This window comes from Monodelphis domestica, chromosome 6 (genome assembly GCF_027887165.1).
Source record: "Monodelphis domestica isolate mMonDom1 chromosome 6, mMonDom1.pri, whole genome shotgun sequence".
Classification (NCBI taxonomy): domain Eukaryota; kingdom Metazoa; phylum Chordata; class Mammalia; order Didelphimorphia; family Didelphidae; genus Monodelphis; species Monodelphis domestica.
Window position 1 is genome coordinate 232,127,137 of NC_077232.1, and position 15,899 is coordinate 232,143,035.

At 39.2% G+C, this 15,899-nt stretch overlaps 1 protein-coding gene across 6 annotated transcripts in view; it reads right to left on the minus strand.

The window, feature by feature from the left end:
- Nucleotides 1-15,899, minus strand: part of IRF2 (interferon regulatory factor 2) — a 142,633-nt gene that overhangs the window by 72,693 nt on the left and 54,041 nt on the right. The gene's annotated exons all lie outside the window — the stretch shown is intronic.

Genomic DNA, 15,899 nt, shown 5'->3' on the forward strand with positions numbered 1-15,899 from the left:
AAAAAGGCATGTCCCGCTCCCCCCAAGGATCTGTGAACAATCCATGGAATAACTGATGGATCTGAATGGGGATGTACAGTTGTGAGAGCATTCCTTGGGTCTGACTGCGTAACCTAGAGAGGTGATCCAGTTCCCCAGCCCAGCAGGGCTACATTCAAACAATGCAATAAGGTTTTTCTCAGAAGACAGAAATTGGACTAAACCCATAATTGAATAGAAGAGGAACTGAGCTAGCTCTAGAACTGAGTCACAAGATGGGAGTCAGCTTGGTACACTCAATTTCTCAATTCCCTCAATTTCCTCATGCTTAATGTTTTAAGAACTCTTGAGAAAAGAAGAACACCAGGAAGGGAATTATAAGCTCTTTGTGGGATGGAACTATCTTTGGCCTCTTTTTGAATCCCTAGCACCTAGCACAGTGCCTGGCACATAGTACGTACCTTAAGTATTTATTGCTTGATTGACTGAATATTTTTGGTACTACTAACACATGTTTATCGATTGACTGAATGATGATATTTTCGGTGCTACTACAACTACCAATAATAATGACAATAATAATAGTTACTTATATGGAACCTTAAGATTTTCAAAGTGCTGTCCATATGTTATCTCCTTTTGATTCTCACAATTCTGAAAATTAAATGAATAAAAGCAATGAGGATGATGATAGTGATGATGACATTTTACTTGATTTAATTGGAAATGTCAAGTAAAGTTTTATTTGTTAGAAAATAAGGTTGGTCTGGCAGAAAGATTTGCAGTCAAAAGTCCTGGGTTCAAATTTTGGCTCTCCCACGTATTAACTGTAACCTCAAGCAGGTCATTTTACAGCTCTCGTTGCCTCCGTTTCCTCCTCTTTAAAATGAGAGGTGGAACTAAAGGACCTTTTAGATTCCCTCCAATTCTAAATCTTATATCTTCTTTAAAAAAAGATAACATTACTGCCGCAAGCCAAACTCAATAATATTTCACCCACACTATTGATTAAGCATATATAGCATTTTTCTGACCAAATAAAGTAACTGTATCAAGTCTATTGTACTACACAATCTGGCAAGCTAAAATAAGTTACCAAGCTCTGCTTGGGTTTTTTTAAAAATATCTCTCATGCCATATCATCTCATGTATAAACATTATAGCAGCCTCCAACCAGTCTTATCTCTTTCTCATTGTTCCTATAAATGACTGGCAGGTACATCTTCCTAAATCAATGTTCTTTATTCAGGTCACTCCCCTATTCTGAAATCTCTAACAAAATCTTCCACAAAAAATTCCTTAGTGGAATGAATGAACTGAAATATCTGTTAAGTGTTTACTATGTGCCAAGCACTGAGGGAGTCAAAGAAAAGAAGCCAAACCCTCCCTTCAGGAAGCACACAATCTGTTGAAAGGAGAAAAAAAGAGAGTAAAAAGAGTTGTAAAAAAAAAGAGAGAGAGAGTAAAAAGAGTGTAAAAGAGAGTTGGTTCAGCTACCGGATGGATGAAAATTCCCAGAAGACCTAAGGGATCTGCAGCAGGGCTGATGACCAAGTGTAAGGGTCTTTACATTACATAAATAGGTCATATGAGAATAGCCCAGAGTCTTCGAGCATAGAAAGAGTAGAAACTTAGAAAAGATAGAAGCTTAGGATGTAGTGGCAGAAAGTGGGAAAGCCTAGTGAGCCTCTATACCCCCCAAAATAGAGATGGTGACTCTCAGCTCCCTCTCCACTTTCCACATGCAGTTTGGCTGGGTTTCAACTTCATGGAACTCCTACCCTTCCAGGGTAAACTGATCACTTAAAATCTCCTCATCTTGCTGGTTAACTCAGTCTAGGATACCCAATACCTTCCCCAATCTCTCAGTCTCCTCTCCCCTCTGACTGGAAGGCTGGAGGGTAGAACAGGGCCAGTGACAGGAAGGCAATAGGAAATGACATTCATGGTCTGAACCAATTTTATCTACTTTTTCTTTGGCTAGTCCCCAAAATGAACCCCTGGACTAACCATGGTCTTTATTATTTCACAACTTGAAGGTGAATAAACATTAGTGAGTAACAGGATTGAGGTGGGATTGTCTGGGACTGGCTGGATGATATTACAGATGGCAAAGTAATGTTAAGAGTGTGGCTGGGCTATCAGGCAACTTAGTGTGGCGCATGCCTCCTAATGATCTGTTTCCCAACCAGATAGTAAACTCCTTGAGGACAGGGGTTGTTGTAAGTCCTAAAGCTGGATTTCCACTTGTCACTATGTTGAAGAAGGGATTGTTTCTCTGATATGCCTTGACTAGGAATGGCCACCAGAGTTCCTTTGAATTTTAAAAATCTGTGATTTTATTTCTATATATCCCTCCGGGTAACTGTCACAGTGTCTATTACTTTGTAACTGATTGACAAAATTTTTGAGTTGGATGGGACTTTAAAGGCCATCTTTTAAAATAAAAATAAAAGCTAATTAAGTCTGGATAGTGAATTGACAGAAACAAACAAACAAACAAATAAATAAATGTCATCTTTTTCAACTCCATTTTACAGATGAAGAAACCAAGGCCAAAGAGACTATGTGCCTTGCCCAAGGTTACACAATTAACTTGTGGCATAAAGGGAAGAACACATACCTCCTACCTCTAGGACTCGGGTTAGCCCTTTCTGATTGGAGGTTACACTGAACAGATTTCACTATACCTCATTTCTTCAGGAATGGAACACAAATTTACATGGAATTCACATATTAAAATAGGAAAACTGGAAATATTACAAATGGCCTCAGTTACATCACTTGTAAAAAATGATTGCATTTGGGCTTTATGACCTATAAACTTACTTCTGGTATTCCATTTCTAGATGTCTTGAAATTTCTAAATCAGTGTTGGAAATCAGACTGAATCCAATCAGGTTATTGGATTTTTCTTGGCACCACTGTCACTAGTTTCCTAATTAAGGATTTTCTCTCAGTTTCACTAAAAGGAACTGTCGCTCAAAAAATGCCCAGCAATCATTACAACCAAGATTTCACTTTTACAGTTGTAATTAGGACAGAGTAACTGACCTGAGGAACAGGTAGGTAGACAGAACTCTGGTCCTGGAGTTGGGAAGACCTGAGTTCAAATCTGACCTCACTTACCAGCTGTGGGACCCCAGACAAGTCCCTTAAACCTGCTTGCCTCAGTTTCCTCTTCTGTAAAATGAGCTGGAGAAGCAAACGGTAAACCACTGACCTATCTTTGCCAAGAAAACTCCAAAATAAGTCATGAAGACCAGAATCCTCTACTTAATACAACTGAAACATCCAATGGAGAAAGGAAAGAAAAGGAATCAGCATTTATATAGTGCCTGCTGTGTGCCAGGCAGTGGAGTGAGGACTTTTTACAAATATTGTCTCCTGTGAGTCTCACAACAACCCAGTGAGTCACGGGGTGGAAGTTTGGAAGTCCTGATTTGTGACCGAGGGCAAACATTTAATCCACTCTACATATGGTGTCAGCCTCAGACCATGCTTCTCATTTCATCCAGCTGGCTAGCCTAAGCACTTTGCCTCTGTCTGGCATCCCCATGCCTGGAACAACACCATCCAAAGACCATGACTCCCTTCCCCTCATTAGAGGAGTTAACTCCTTCAACTGTGCAACTTCAACCCTAAAGCCAAATGTGTCTCTGCTTGCTGATGCAGTAAGTTCACTCAATAAAGCCAATATATTCAAGCCTCCTTTCTCTTTTCTGCCTCTTGCTCTGGAAAAAGTAATCTAATCAATATTTGCCTTTGGAAAGGCCTTGACAATAGACTGTCTTATAGCTCTACTTGCCATCTTTTGAACCCCTAGAACACCAAAACTGATTTCTCTGGCAACCATCCCTCATATGTATTGCCTCCCCTCATCAGAATGTAAATTCTTAAGAGATCAAAGACTATCTTGTTTTGGGGTTCACATCCCCTGGGCCCAGTGCACATAGAAGGTGGTTAATTAATGCAGGTTTTTTTTCTCAACCATTCATTTCTTCTTCAGCTCATTTATTCATGATATTTTTACAGGGTACAAATCATTACAAACTCAGAACTTAGGTTCTCTTCTTATGGTGCTGCTCATGACATCTCTGGCTAAGACTCAAATTCCACATAATAGTAGCATATTTTGGTACCCAGTAATTTTGCCACTAATTTAACAGGAAGTTTGGCCTTTGATTTTTCTGAAGCTGACCAGCCAGATTTCAAATTCAAAACTACAAGTTTCTCAGAAAGACATTTTCTGACACTGCCCACTGCTGAGGTTTTTAAATTGTTCTCAGATCAAAGAAAGAGGAAAAGGACCTACGTGTACAAAAGTATTTATAGCAGTAATTTTCGTCCTGGAAACTAAGAGGATGCCCACCTACTGGAGAATGGCCACACAAATTAGGGAATAGAAATATAATGGATTGTGTCTATGTCATAAAAATGACAATGAAATGGGAAGTCCTCTGAACTGATGTATACATTGTGAAGTGAGTAGAACCATTTATATACAAAGACAACATTATAAGGAAGAACTTTGAAAAAATGCAGAACTCTGATCAATGCAATGAGAAGTCACAAATTCAGAGAATTAAAGATGCAACATGCCATCTGCTTCCTGCCAGAGAAATGATGGATGTAAAATGCATTATGGGACCTGCATTCTTGACCATGGCCAGTATGGGGATTTGTTTTGCTGGCTTGTGTGGAATTGTCAGGACAACTTTTTAAAAGATTGCTCAATGGTTTTTGTGGTGGCAAGAAATTGGAAAATAAGGGGATGTCCTTTGATTAGGGAATACAAATTGAGGTATAAGAAGGTGATGGAATACTCTTCTGCTATAAGGAAACGTGAATCACTTGATTTCTAGAACTAGAAAGACCTCCGTGAACTGATGCGGAGTGAAATGAGCAGAACCAAGAGAACACTGACTTTGCTACTAAAAACAATGCAATGATCCAGGACAATTTCAAGAGACTTAAGAGAAAGAATGCTATCCACAGCTAGAAAAAGAACTGTGGAAGGAGCAATGCAGAAGAAAACACGATTTATCACTTGTTTATATGGGTATGGGTATGGGATTTGGGGTTTAAGATTACTCTATTGAAAAAATGAATAATAAGGAAATCAGTATCGGATGATAACATATGTATAAACCAGTGAAATTGCTTGTCTGCTCTGGGAGGGGGAAGGGAAGAGGGAAGGGAGACTATGAATCATGTGAGCATGGAAAAGTATTTTTAAAATAAAATTTTTATTTTAAAGAATTGCTTGATGAGGGGAGGTTTAAGGGAAAGAACAGAAAAAACGTTTGTGAAATTTATTAATTAACATAAAAAGTGCTCTTACACCTGCAGCATGTCAAGTGTTATGTGATATTTTTCACATCAAATACCACCACAAAATTCCCATGTCTAAGAAATTAAAGTGATTTCCTTGAAATGGCTTTTTAAAAAATTCTTAAGAAAAATTGTGGGAAGCTAGTTCTAGAGTGACCTGACATTAACATTGTTTAGACCCTTACCCAAAAATGCCTTTAGAAGAGTTCACAAATAGCATTTGTGATAACATAGAAAGGTAGCATTGATCTCGCATATATTTGAAAAGAACAAACACTTTTTTAAATCCTCATCTCGTATTGGCTTATGCATTTCAGAGGTGGATTTTACACCATCACCTGACTTTGGCTTGCTTCTGAATACAAAGATCCTAGTTTAAATATTAACAGAAAAGACCAGCATGAACAGAACATAATCCCCTTTTTAAAATCTACTTTACTGTATAAAGATTTGTACTCAATTCAATCTACACTTAGGTAGTCTGTGCTTAAGTGTGTACACTTAAGCAGTGACACACACTGTTACTATGTACTTGTCTTTCATAATAATCCCCTTTTTAAAATCGACTTTACTCAATTAAAATTTGTATTTACCTTCAAATATAATTAAACAGTGGCACACTAAGTTACTATGTGCACATCTTTCATGACGGACCAAAATATATCCATTTATTTAAGTAAGATAGTCAGCTTTGAGGCATTGGCGTGTATCTAGGAATCTCTAGAATGGTTTTTAGTGTCTGAATTAAAGTCCCTTATATAAAGTCCTCCTCTCTCTCTCTCTCTCTCTGACACACACATGCCACACACACACGCACTCTACATAGCCAAAAAAAGCCTCTTCATATCATCAGCAATCAGGAAGAGATGTGAGTTGTCAGGGTTGAAGTCTTCCTGCTTGCCACTCTCACTGGGTCCTAGGTATGAACAAACATAATCCAATGCTCATTATCTATGTGACCTTGAACATGTCACTAAACCCCCTGAGCCTCAGATGGTGTCTGATCCAGTGATGTGCTAGGCAAACCAAAAGTCATAAGTAACCATGTTAATAAGACTTGAACAGGTGGTGAAACCCACCACTGGGCTGCTGTGACAATAGCAGGTCCCGCCCACAAACGTTTCCAGGAGGCAAATGAAGATAAAAGCAGAGGGGTAGAAGTCCACTGGAGAGGAGGACCTAACCTGGGGCATAGGCATGGTGCTTGCTGGGAGAGTACACAAATATGCATGAAAACAGGGCACTTGCTACAAGTCAATTTCTTCTCAAAGGTAGGATCACTTTTAGAAGCTAAAGGTTTATTGTGAGGAGAAGGTCCTATGGGGCAAAGGATCCTTGGGGCATTCAAGTTTGGATTTCTGTAGCACTGGGTCTGCCAACCGGGATGTCCCAGAACACAGTAAATCTTCAACTTTCACAGGAGGAATGTTTCTAGACAACAAAGAGAAAATCAAAACCCGGATGTCAATATATTGAACCTATGAGAACCAAGGGGTTAGGTTCCCATGACCACCAAAAATTGGACTCTCACTAGAAATTGCTAAAAGTACATTTTTCTACATATAATTTTTTGTAAATGAAACATTAATTCTGATAATATGTGCCTTGCCTTACACAGTAACCATGAAGTAACCCATAAAACGCAGGGGAGAGGAGAGGCAATGAAGGGCTCAACAGGAGGGTGGTGGGATGAGGAATGACCAAAAAACCCCAAGGTAAAAAAGGGGAAGGGGCAATACCGGCCACCCCCAATCTCCATTTCTGCTCAGGGGAAAAGTAGGTCCTAGTCCTCCTGCCTGGGGAAGCACATTAGCTCTGGAGCCCCTTGGAAATTCAGAGGGGCAGGACACTCCCTTGATCCCAGGAGCCCTGAGGAGAGGGGGAGGGCAATCATCATCTCATTTACCCACAAACTTAGCGCTGTTCCATTTTTGCAATTCCCTCATTGTGCACTTGAGAGACTACTTGAGTACTTTCTGGAGTGTATTGAACACCTTTTACAAATACATTCCTTCTCTCTGTGGCTATAACATTGCACCTCTCATTTTTTTCTCTACTGCACATAGCTGCACCAGCTGCCACGCAAAAATGAGGTCACTATTAAAATCACTCGAATGCTTGAAGTCGAGAAAGTTAAACTTACGAATGTTGAAGACAGGCTCTAAATGCTAGCCAAGTGGAACCAAATGGAAAACGGTGCAGCATCCCAAAGCCTTGGCACTGACTGAACTACCTACCAGGCAGTGCGAAGGCTCACCATGTAGACACCACTGAGGAGAAGATCCCCTCAGACAGTGCTTTCATGCTGCAAATGAAACTCTGCCTGCAATGCAAGCAGCTCCTTTTCCCAGATCATAGTTACACATTTTTTTTTAAACCCTTACCTTCCATCTTAGAATCAATACCATGTATTGGTCCCAACACAGAAGGGCTAGGCAATGGGGGTTAAGTGACTTGCCCAGGGTCACACAGTAGGAAGTGTCTGAGGTCACATTTGAACCTAGGACCTCCCATCTTTAAGCCTGGCTCTCAATCCATTGGGCTAACCAGCTGCCCCTTTAGTTACACATTTTCAACATTGGTCTCTTTGCTGGAAAGTGTATAGGGCTAGAGAGAAGAGAAGCACGACCAGTGTGGGGCAGAAAAGAGCAGCACCATGTTGATGTTGTCTGCTCCAGTCTCTAGTGTTAACTTTTTACTATTGCAGATCCATGAATGAAGGTATGAGCTGAAATCAATCTGTTTTTCTTATCATCAAATGCCCCTTTACCTGTGTCCATTGGCACACCTTTAGCAGATCCATAAAAGACACTACCAAGATGAAAACCCTGAGAATAAAAAACAATAATGCCCTACAAGGTCTGCAGCTTTCATGGGGACAAGGGTCACCCCATGAGGTATAATTTCCACTATCTCTACATGTGCCAGGCACTCTATCTCCTTCTCTTCTCATTGGCTTCACTCCAATTTGACCAATATATGTTCTTGGCAGAGATGCCATCCCCTCCTACTTCCACTGCACACATCAAACCATGCTCTCATAAATTCATACATTCCACCTACACTTTGGACAAACTAGAGTGTTTTCTGCTCCACCCTCCTCCCAGCTTCCCCCATCCCACTCTATACTTTCTGAACTTTGCACCTCGACTTGAGCTGCCCTATACCTACACTGTCCCTTGGCCCATTTGCCAGGTGGACAACTGAGTAACAAACCATCTTTTTAAAGCTCAAACCAAATGCCACCGCGTGCAGAGGACATCAGTGTTATGATCTTCCCACTGGGACCTCACACAGAATTTTTTCTGTAATGTTCCAATTCGCCTGTGATATAATAATAGTGTATATTCCAGCTTCCTGTGTTTGGTCTTACCCATCAATCAATCAATCAACAAACATTTATCCTCTTACCAGAGATAAGCTCCATTAAAGTCAGGAATTGGGTCTTGCATTGAGCTGTGTTTAATAAACACTCACTGAAGTAATAAATGTTTCTAATCCCTACTATAGGACTTTGGTGAGGAAAAAAAAAATTTGTCCACAATGAATGGAGGTTAGAATGAGGATACAGGAAGGATAAAATACTCCCATCTCAAGGCATTCACTTCCTTAGAGGAATATGCCCTATGCCAAAGTACGACTAATTCTTTTATACCATACCAAAGGTAGTCCCAGACAATGACCCTTGAGCAAAATGCATGTAGAACTTTTAAAAGGAAAAAGGAAAGGTGGCTCAGTGGGTAGAGAGACTGGCCTGAAGATGGGAAATCTTGGTTCAAATCTGACCTTTGATACTTCCTAGTTGTATAACCCTGGACAAGTCACTTAACCTCAACTGCCTAGCTTTCCTGCTCTCCTGCCTTGGAACCAATATTTAGTGTTGGTTCTAAGACAGAAGGTAAAGGCTTTTAAAAAAGAGTAAAAGGAAGTTAGGGGAACTTCACATAATGCAGTGAAGATTACAACCACTCTGGCATCAGAATCCTACAAGATGTGGTAAAGAAAAAGAAAAAAACCAAGTGGATTTTTCTCTCCTTTTATCAGTTTGAGTTTGCCCTTTTTTTAAACTTATAGATGGTACAGAGATAAGCAGCTAGTGAGTGAGATCACTTCCTTCTACCAGAATCATTGAACTGAGTTTCAAAAGAAAAGGTGGAAACGTGGCACAACTTATGACTGATTAAACCAGAATTTCTAATTTTACAATAAGACCATAACCAGCAAAATCCAACATTAATATGCTTTAATGTTAACTGTGTATTCAATATTCAATGTGCCAGATATGTACAAAATGCTTAATCTCAAAAATATATGTTAATCTGAAATGAACTGAATGAAATATTTTATCTATACTAAAACCAATGTCATTTAGTTAAAAGGACAATGGATTGGAATGAACGAGCCAAGTTTGGTTTTGTTTTTCCCAGTTCTGTCATTAGCTAGCACTTTGAGTAACTTCTCTTTCCCTTCTTAGTCATCTCTAGCTGCATAATGAGAGGACTGAATTTGATGATGCAATTAACTTTTTAAATTTTTCACTTTTTTTAATACAGCAGACAAGTATAAACACACCAACAAACTGCTAAGCATTAAACTTGGAAGGAAATAAGCAAGTCAAGGGGTAATAAGCAAGCAAGAAGAGGGGTAGAGGCATAACCCCCTAGAAGGATTGTGTGCTTTTAAGGTGATTCAGTAGAACCAAAGACTTCTATTATATTTAGGCTGAGTTTTTGTTGCTAATTGTCTCCATTAATGCAGCTATAGTCAGTATGTGGTTTACTTTTCTGGACCAATTTACTCACTTTTTACCACTTCATATGTCTTCATATACTTCTTATAATTATTTGTATTTTGTATGGCACAATAATTTTCCACTGCATTCGTATTCCACAAGTTGTTCAACTGTTCTCTAATCACTGGCCATACAACTTGCATCCTAACTTTTTGCTATCACAAACAGTGCAACTACTAAGTTTTAGCCATTATTTCCTAGTCATTCTTAAAATATAGAACTCACCAAAAAACAGACTTTTTTATTCCATATCGAATGCAAAACAGAATGGACTGCCATCTAATCTTTTTTTTTGCTTTAAAATCTAACTTGTTTTAGTAAGGTACTACTAAGGGTTTACATGTCAATAGTTATGTCTGGAGATTGTGCATCTCTCTCTCTTCTTTCTCTCTCTCTAAGAAACTGCAGAAGTACTTGTAATAAAAACCCATCATTTGTTTTCTCAATTTTTGTCAAACAAGCATATAAAGTTAAATTCATCTCAGCTCTAATTTTCCATTCTCAATGAGAAATACTGCATGACTCAATTTAATGCTTTTTGACATGTGATTTGCTTCTTTTTAATTGTTTATAAGATGCTGTCAGTGAAGGGTTGAAGTTTGACAATTAAATTTCTGTTTGACTGAAATTTGAGGCTCCTCTCTGATGGTGAGCTCTGGAATCTAATGACCAACACTTTTGTCCTCAGTTTTCAATACTCATAAATGATTTCCTGAAAAATATTTTCCAAACTTTACTTTTTAAAAGTCTTCTGAGAGATCAGTAATTCTCAGTCTATTTTGCTGAGCTATGTCTGCTGGCTCCATTACTTTCATTTTCATAAATCTTAGATTTTTTTTTCTGTTTGTTTGTTGTTTAGGCTTTATTAATGTTTTCTGGCCAATTCTGCATCTTTCTTTTTTCCTCAAAGAACTTACTGATTAAGATTTTCTACCAACTGTTCCAAGCTAGTCTCATATTTATTTTTTCCTCAAGTGTTTTCATTGACCATATAGCCATCTCTCTTATGTAATTTGTAATTATGTAATCTGAAGATTCTCAGGGCAGATCCATTTTTACTTCTAAATATTGTTTTATTTCTTTTTCCTGCAGAAATGTCCTCCTTTTCCTTTTTTCAACTCTGCATTTATTGTTGTTGCTGCTCACCCTCAGCAGGCTGTTACTACCAAGTTTCTTAACATCTTGGTCTTAGAAGAAAAGGGTGGGCCATATTCTCAGAGAAGGCATGACTGTCGTTTAAAAAAAAAACAATGTCTCTGGACAGGTTGGTGGCTCTGTGGATAGAGTGCCAGACCTAGAGATGATAGGTCCTGCATGAAAATCAGGCCTCAGATATGTCCCAGCAGTGTACCCCTGGGCAAGGTACTTAACCCCAAGTGAGCCTTTGCTGTTTTTCTGCTTTGGAACCAATACTTAGTATTGATCCAAGAAAGAAGCTAAGGATTTTAAAAAACCGTCTCCCACATTCCTGTGACCTTATGACAGAGACGGAGATGACAAGGGATCTCAGTAACTTAAAGAGCATTACATGGGAGGCTCTTATTTATTACTTCTCTGATAATAAGCCTTATTCAAGTATGTCAGTTTCCAGGTGTTACCTGCAGCCATCCAATTTATGGTTCACTACTTCTACCAATAAACAAGAAGTTACACAGTTTCTGAACCAGAAGATCTCAAAGTTCCCCTAATATCAGCTTCACTAAAGAACACTACATTCACAGGAGTCAGCCTGGTAAAAATACTGGGGTATCAGTAGATTAAATTTTATACCTTAATTAATAATAGTAACTTATGTTTATATAGCATACATAAGCATATAAAGTTTACAAGCCATTTTCCTCATAACAACTCCATGAGGTAAGCAGTATACACATTATTACATCCATTTTACAGATGAAGAAACTGAGGCTTAAAAGAATACATTACTTGTCCAGGGTCACATAGCTATTACATAAGTGAGGGAAGATTTGAACTCTGGTATCCTGACTCTGAGCCCAGTGGAAGTTCCACTGCATTGTGCTGTCTCTCCATTGTTTTAATACTGGTTGATGGCCTCTCCTAGCTAAATAGCAACAATAATGCAGAGATGGCATACAGATTTTTATAGCATACAGCCCTGGCAAACTGGTAATGTAATCTCTCTTGGTCGTCCCCCCCTTCTTTTCCCTTCCTCTTCCTGTCTCTGTCTCTGTCTCTCTCCCTCTTTTCTCTGTCTCTCTTCTCTCTCTTTGCCTCTCTGTTTCTCTCTGCCTCTGTCTCTCTCTCTCCCCCCCTCTCCCTCTCTCATTCTCTCTCTCCCCCTCTACCTCTCTCCTCTTCTTGTCTCTGTCTCTCCCTCCCCCCCCCCCCGCCTCCTTTCTCTTTCCCTCTCTCTCTCTCTCCCCCTCTCACAGAACTCTGGAAAGCTCTCTACAAATTAGTCTGCCATTGGTTTATAACTAAACAGACACTGTGGCTTTTTTCAACACAAACAGTAACACACATGGGGGAGGAGAGGGTGCACACACATGTGAACACACACACATGCATACACTCTAAAAGAATGTCCAACAGAGTGTCAATTATTCAAGAAAGTAGACTTGAGTTTTATTTCCAGGTAGGTGAAGAATGAAGAAGAAAGAATAATTCCTTTAAAATACTGAATTCTGCCTATCAGGGGGAAAATAGTGGCATAAAGACCCAAAGAACACTCAGAAGTGTTTCAAAGAGAGATAAAGTACATTCTCGTGGGCTAATATCAGAAATGGCTTTTTCCCCAAAGATAAAATTTGCCTTCAACTGCTCTCGTCCAAGTGCTGTACTAACTGAAAAATAATTGTATGCCACATTGGGAAATGGTTAACACCAAAGGTTGGGTCCCAAAAAGTACTGCTGGAGCTCTTTGGCTAGGCCGTAGGGGAACACTAAGAGAGGTCAGGTCAGAGAAACAAAATCTGCAGACCTAGACATGCTGTCTCTTGAGTCTTAGCAACACTCCATTCTTTGGCAAGACCCAAAGATTGAAGGGTGTTTTTTCTTTTACCAAAACCTCAGAAGTTGGCATTCCCAGCACAGTTTCACTTTCTGGCCTGTGCATCTTCCCTTCCTCTTCCACACAGTTAGAAGAACTTCAGTAGTCCAAAGGCCCAGCAAACAACGTTAGCAACTTAGACTTAGAGATGTTTACACTGGTTCCCTCCATCGCCAGCCTAGTTACTGATTTGCCTCTTCCCTAAAACCTCAGGAAAGGCATACTTGCCCCAGAGCATGATAAGCACTTTTCAGAGGGAGACTTCTCCAAGGAAAAGGAAAACAACACTAATAGAAAGTGAAAGTCCATGGAAGAACTTACAAAGGAGAATTTATACAGTGGGGAAAGCCCCAGCACAGATTTAGCACTGGGAAGAACTTCGGAAGCCATTGAATGCAATCCCCTCCTTTTACAGATGAGGTTCATAGAGGTGGAAAGCTCTTCCCACTACGTTATTATTATTAATTCCTATTATCATTGCTAAATCCTTTCTGTGGGAGCCCCACTCAATCAGCTTTCAATGTTCATAAGTCTGGGTTTCCTTTGACTTTTCTCACTCCATCTACCACCCCCATACCTCCCATGTCCATCCATTCCCATCTCTCTTCTTAGCCACCATCTTAGAACAGACCATAATTACCACTCCTCTGAACTACAGAACTTCCCAATTTTGCTGGCCATGCTTGACATCTTCACTGGATATTTAATCAGCATGTCAAAAACAGAACTCTATCTTTCCTCCTATAAACTCAGTCCTCCTTCACTCTCTCTTGGGTTTCCTTTTTTCCTATTGCACCCCAGAGAACCCGGCAACAGGCAATAATCATGGGCGTCCCCCCCTTCATTCTCTCTATGGAATCAGTTTTATTAACTTCCGTTGATTCTATGTCTACACCTGCCCCATTCAGCCCTTTCTATCCACCCCTACCCTATTTCAGGTCCTCATCTTCTCTCTCCTAGACTCTGACAAAATCCTCCCTACTGATCAGGGTCTACTCTCACCAACCCATTTTCAACATAGCTGTCAAAATCATCTTCCTGAGATCTCATGCTCAAAAATCATTAGAACCTCTCACTTCTGGGATAAAATAATAGTTCAGCACTTAAAGTTCTCCTTCCTCTAGCTTGAACCTATTTTTTTTTTTGGCCACAAGTTCATATTACACACACAGTTCATATCATATCCAGGCATAGTCAAAATAGTAATAATAATAGCTAGCACTCATAAAGCTCAGAAGGAAGATAAAAGATCAGTGGAGGAGAGGTAGAGAATGCTATCTTTAAGTGTTGGGGATGATCAGAAGGAAGAAAGATCATAGTCAATCATTTGTAAAGCACCTACTATATACTAGGCACTATGTGGGGATCTGGGGATTCAAAGGAAAGTCCTTGTTCTCAAGGAACTTACTTGGCCCCGGAAAGCAAAACTCAGACCAATGGGCACAAGTTACAAAGAAGTAAATTTAGGCTTCCCAATTAAGAAACACTTCCTGGCTATGAGAGCTATTCCAAAGTGTCCTGGATCATTTAAGAGAAAGGTAAGGCTTCTCTTCACTGGGAATCTTCAAGCAAGAGTTGCCTGGCTGCTTGTTGGGAATATAAATGGAATTCTTTTTCAGGTATGTGTTAGACAAGGTGATCTTCAATGTCCCTTCCAACTCAGTGATTCTCTAACTTTCAAAAGAATAGAATCATTGAATTTAAATAGAAAAAAAAAAGACTTTATAGACCAATGATGTCAAACTCAAATAGAAAAGTTGTTCTTTGTGTCGTTCACTTGTTTTCAGATATGTCTAACTTTTTAGAGACCCCAGTTGGAGTTTTCTTGACAAAGATATTGGAGAGGTTTGCCATTTCCTTCTCTAGATTGGACAGATGAGGAAACTGAGGCAAACTGAACCATTGCACCATCTAACAGCCAAAATGGAAAGGGGAAGATACTAAACCATCTCCATGTAGATAATATAATGATTTTTTTAAAAATGCAATCTTATCAGTTTTATTTTTGTTTGTTTTGTGAAATATTTCCCAATTACAATTTCAGTTTTGGGTCACACTTGGGAATCTTGTGGGCCAGGTGCAGTCTACGGATCATGAGTTTGATACTTCTGCTATGGATTATCAAGTGAAATCCAACTCTTCATTTTATAAGTGAGGAAACAGAAGGCTGAAGAGAGTAAGTTCTCTGTGGTCACATGGCTAAAGAAAATGAAGCTAATATGCAGATGATAATAACTTCATGTCTTTATGATTTTCCTGACTCAATCTGAAACTTGTGAAGTTAACTTGATATTAATGGCATATAAATCATTCAGGATCCTCCAGGGAGAATGAAAATAGTTCCATCAATAAATCTGTGCATCACTAAAAATAAACACTGTAGCTGTGAATAAAGAACATTTCAGATGCTACTAAAAGACTTTTTTGATAAAGATACTTTTCATTCAAACTGTTTAGACTCAGGATCACAGATTCAAAGCTGGAAGAGATCTTAGGGGCCAACTTCATTTCATAGCATAAGAAAACCAAAGAGGAAATAACTTGTTCAAAGTTAAATAGGTAATAATAAAAATGAGAGGTAGGATTCTAACTTGGGTCCCCTGACTCCAGGATTCTTTCCAATGTACCACAATGTCTACTCCTCATTTTATTCAAAGACAGAGGGGAAATCTTTAAAAAAGTAAAGAAAAAAAAGGAGAAAATAGTTCTCATATTTTATCCAACTCAAACCTCTGGAAAATCTCATTCTGAACCCCTATAGCACACTTCTGGAGTCTCTTTCCA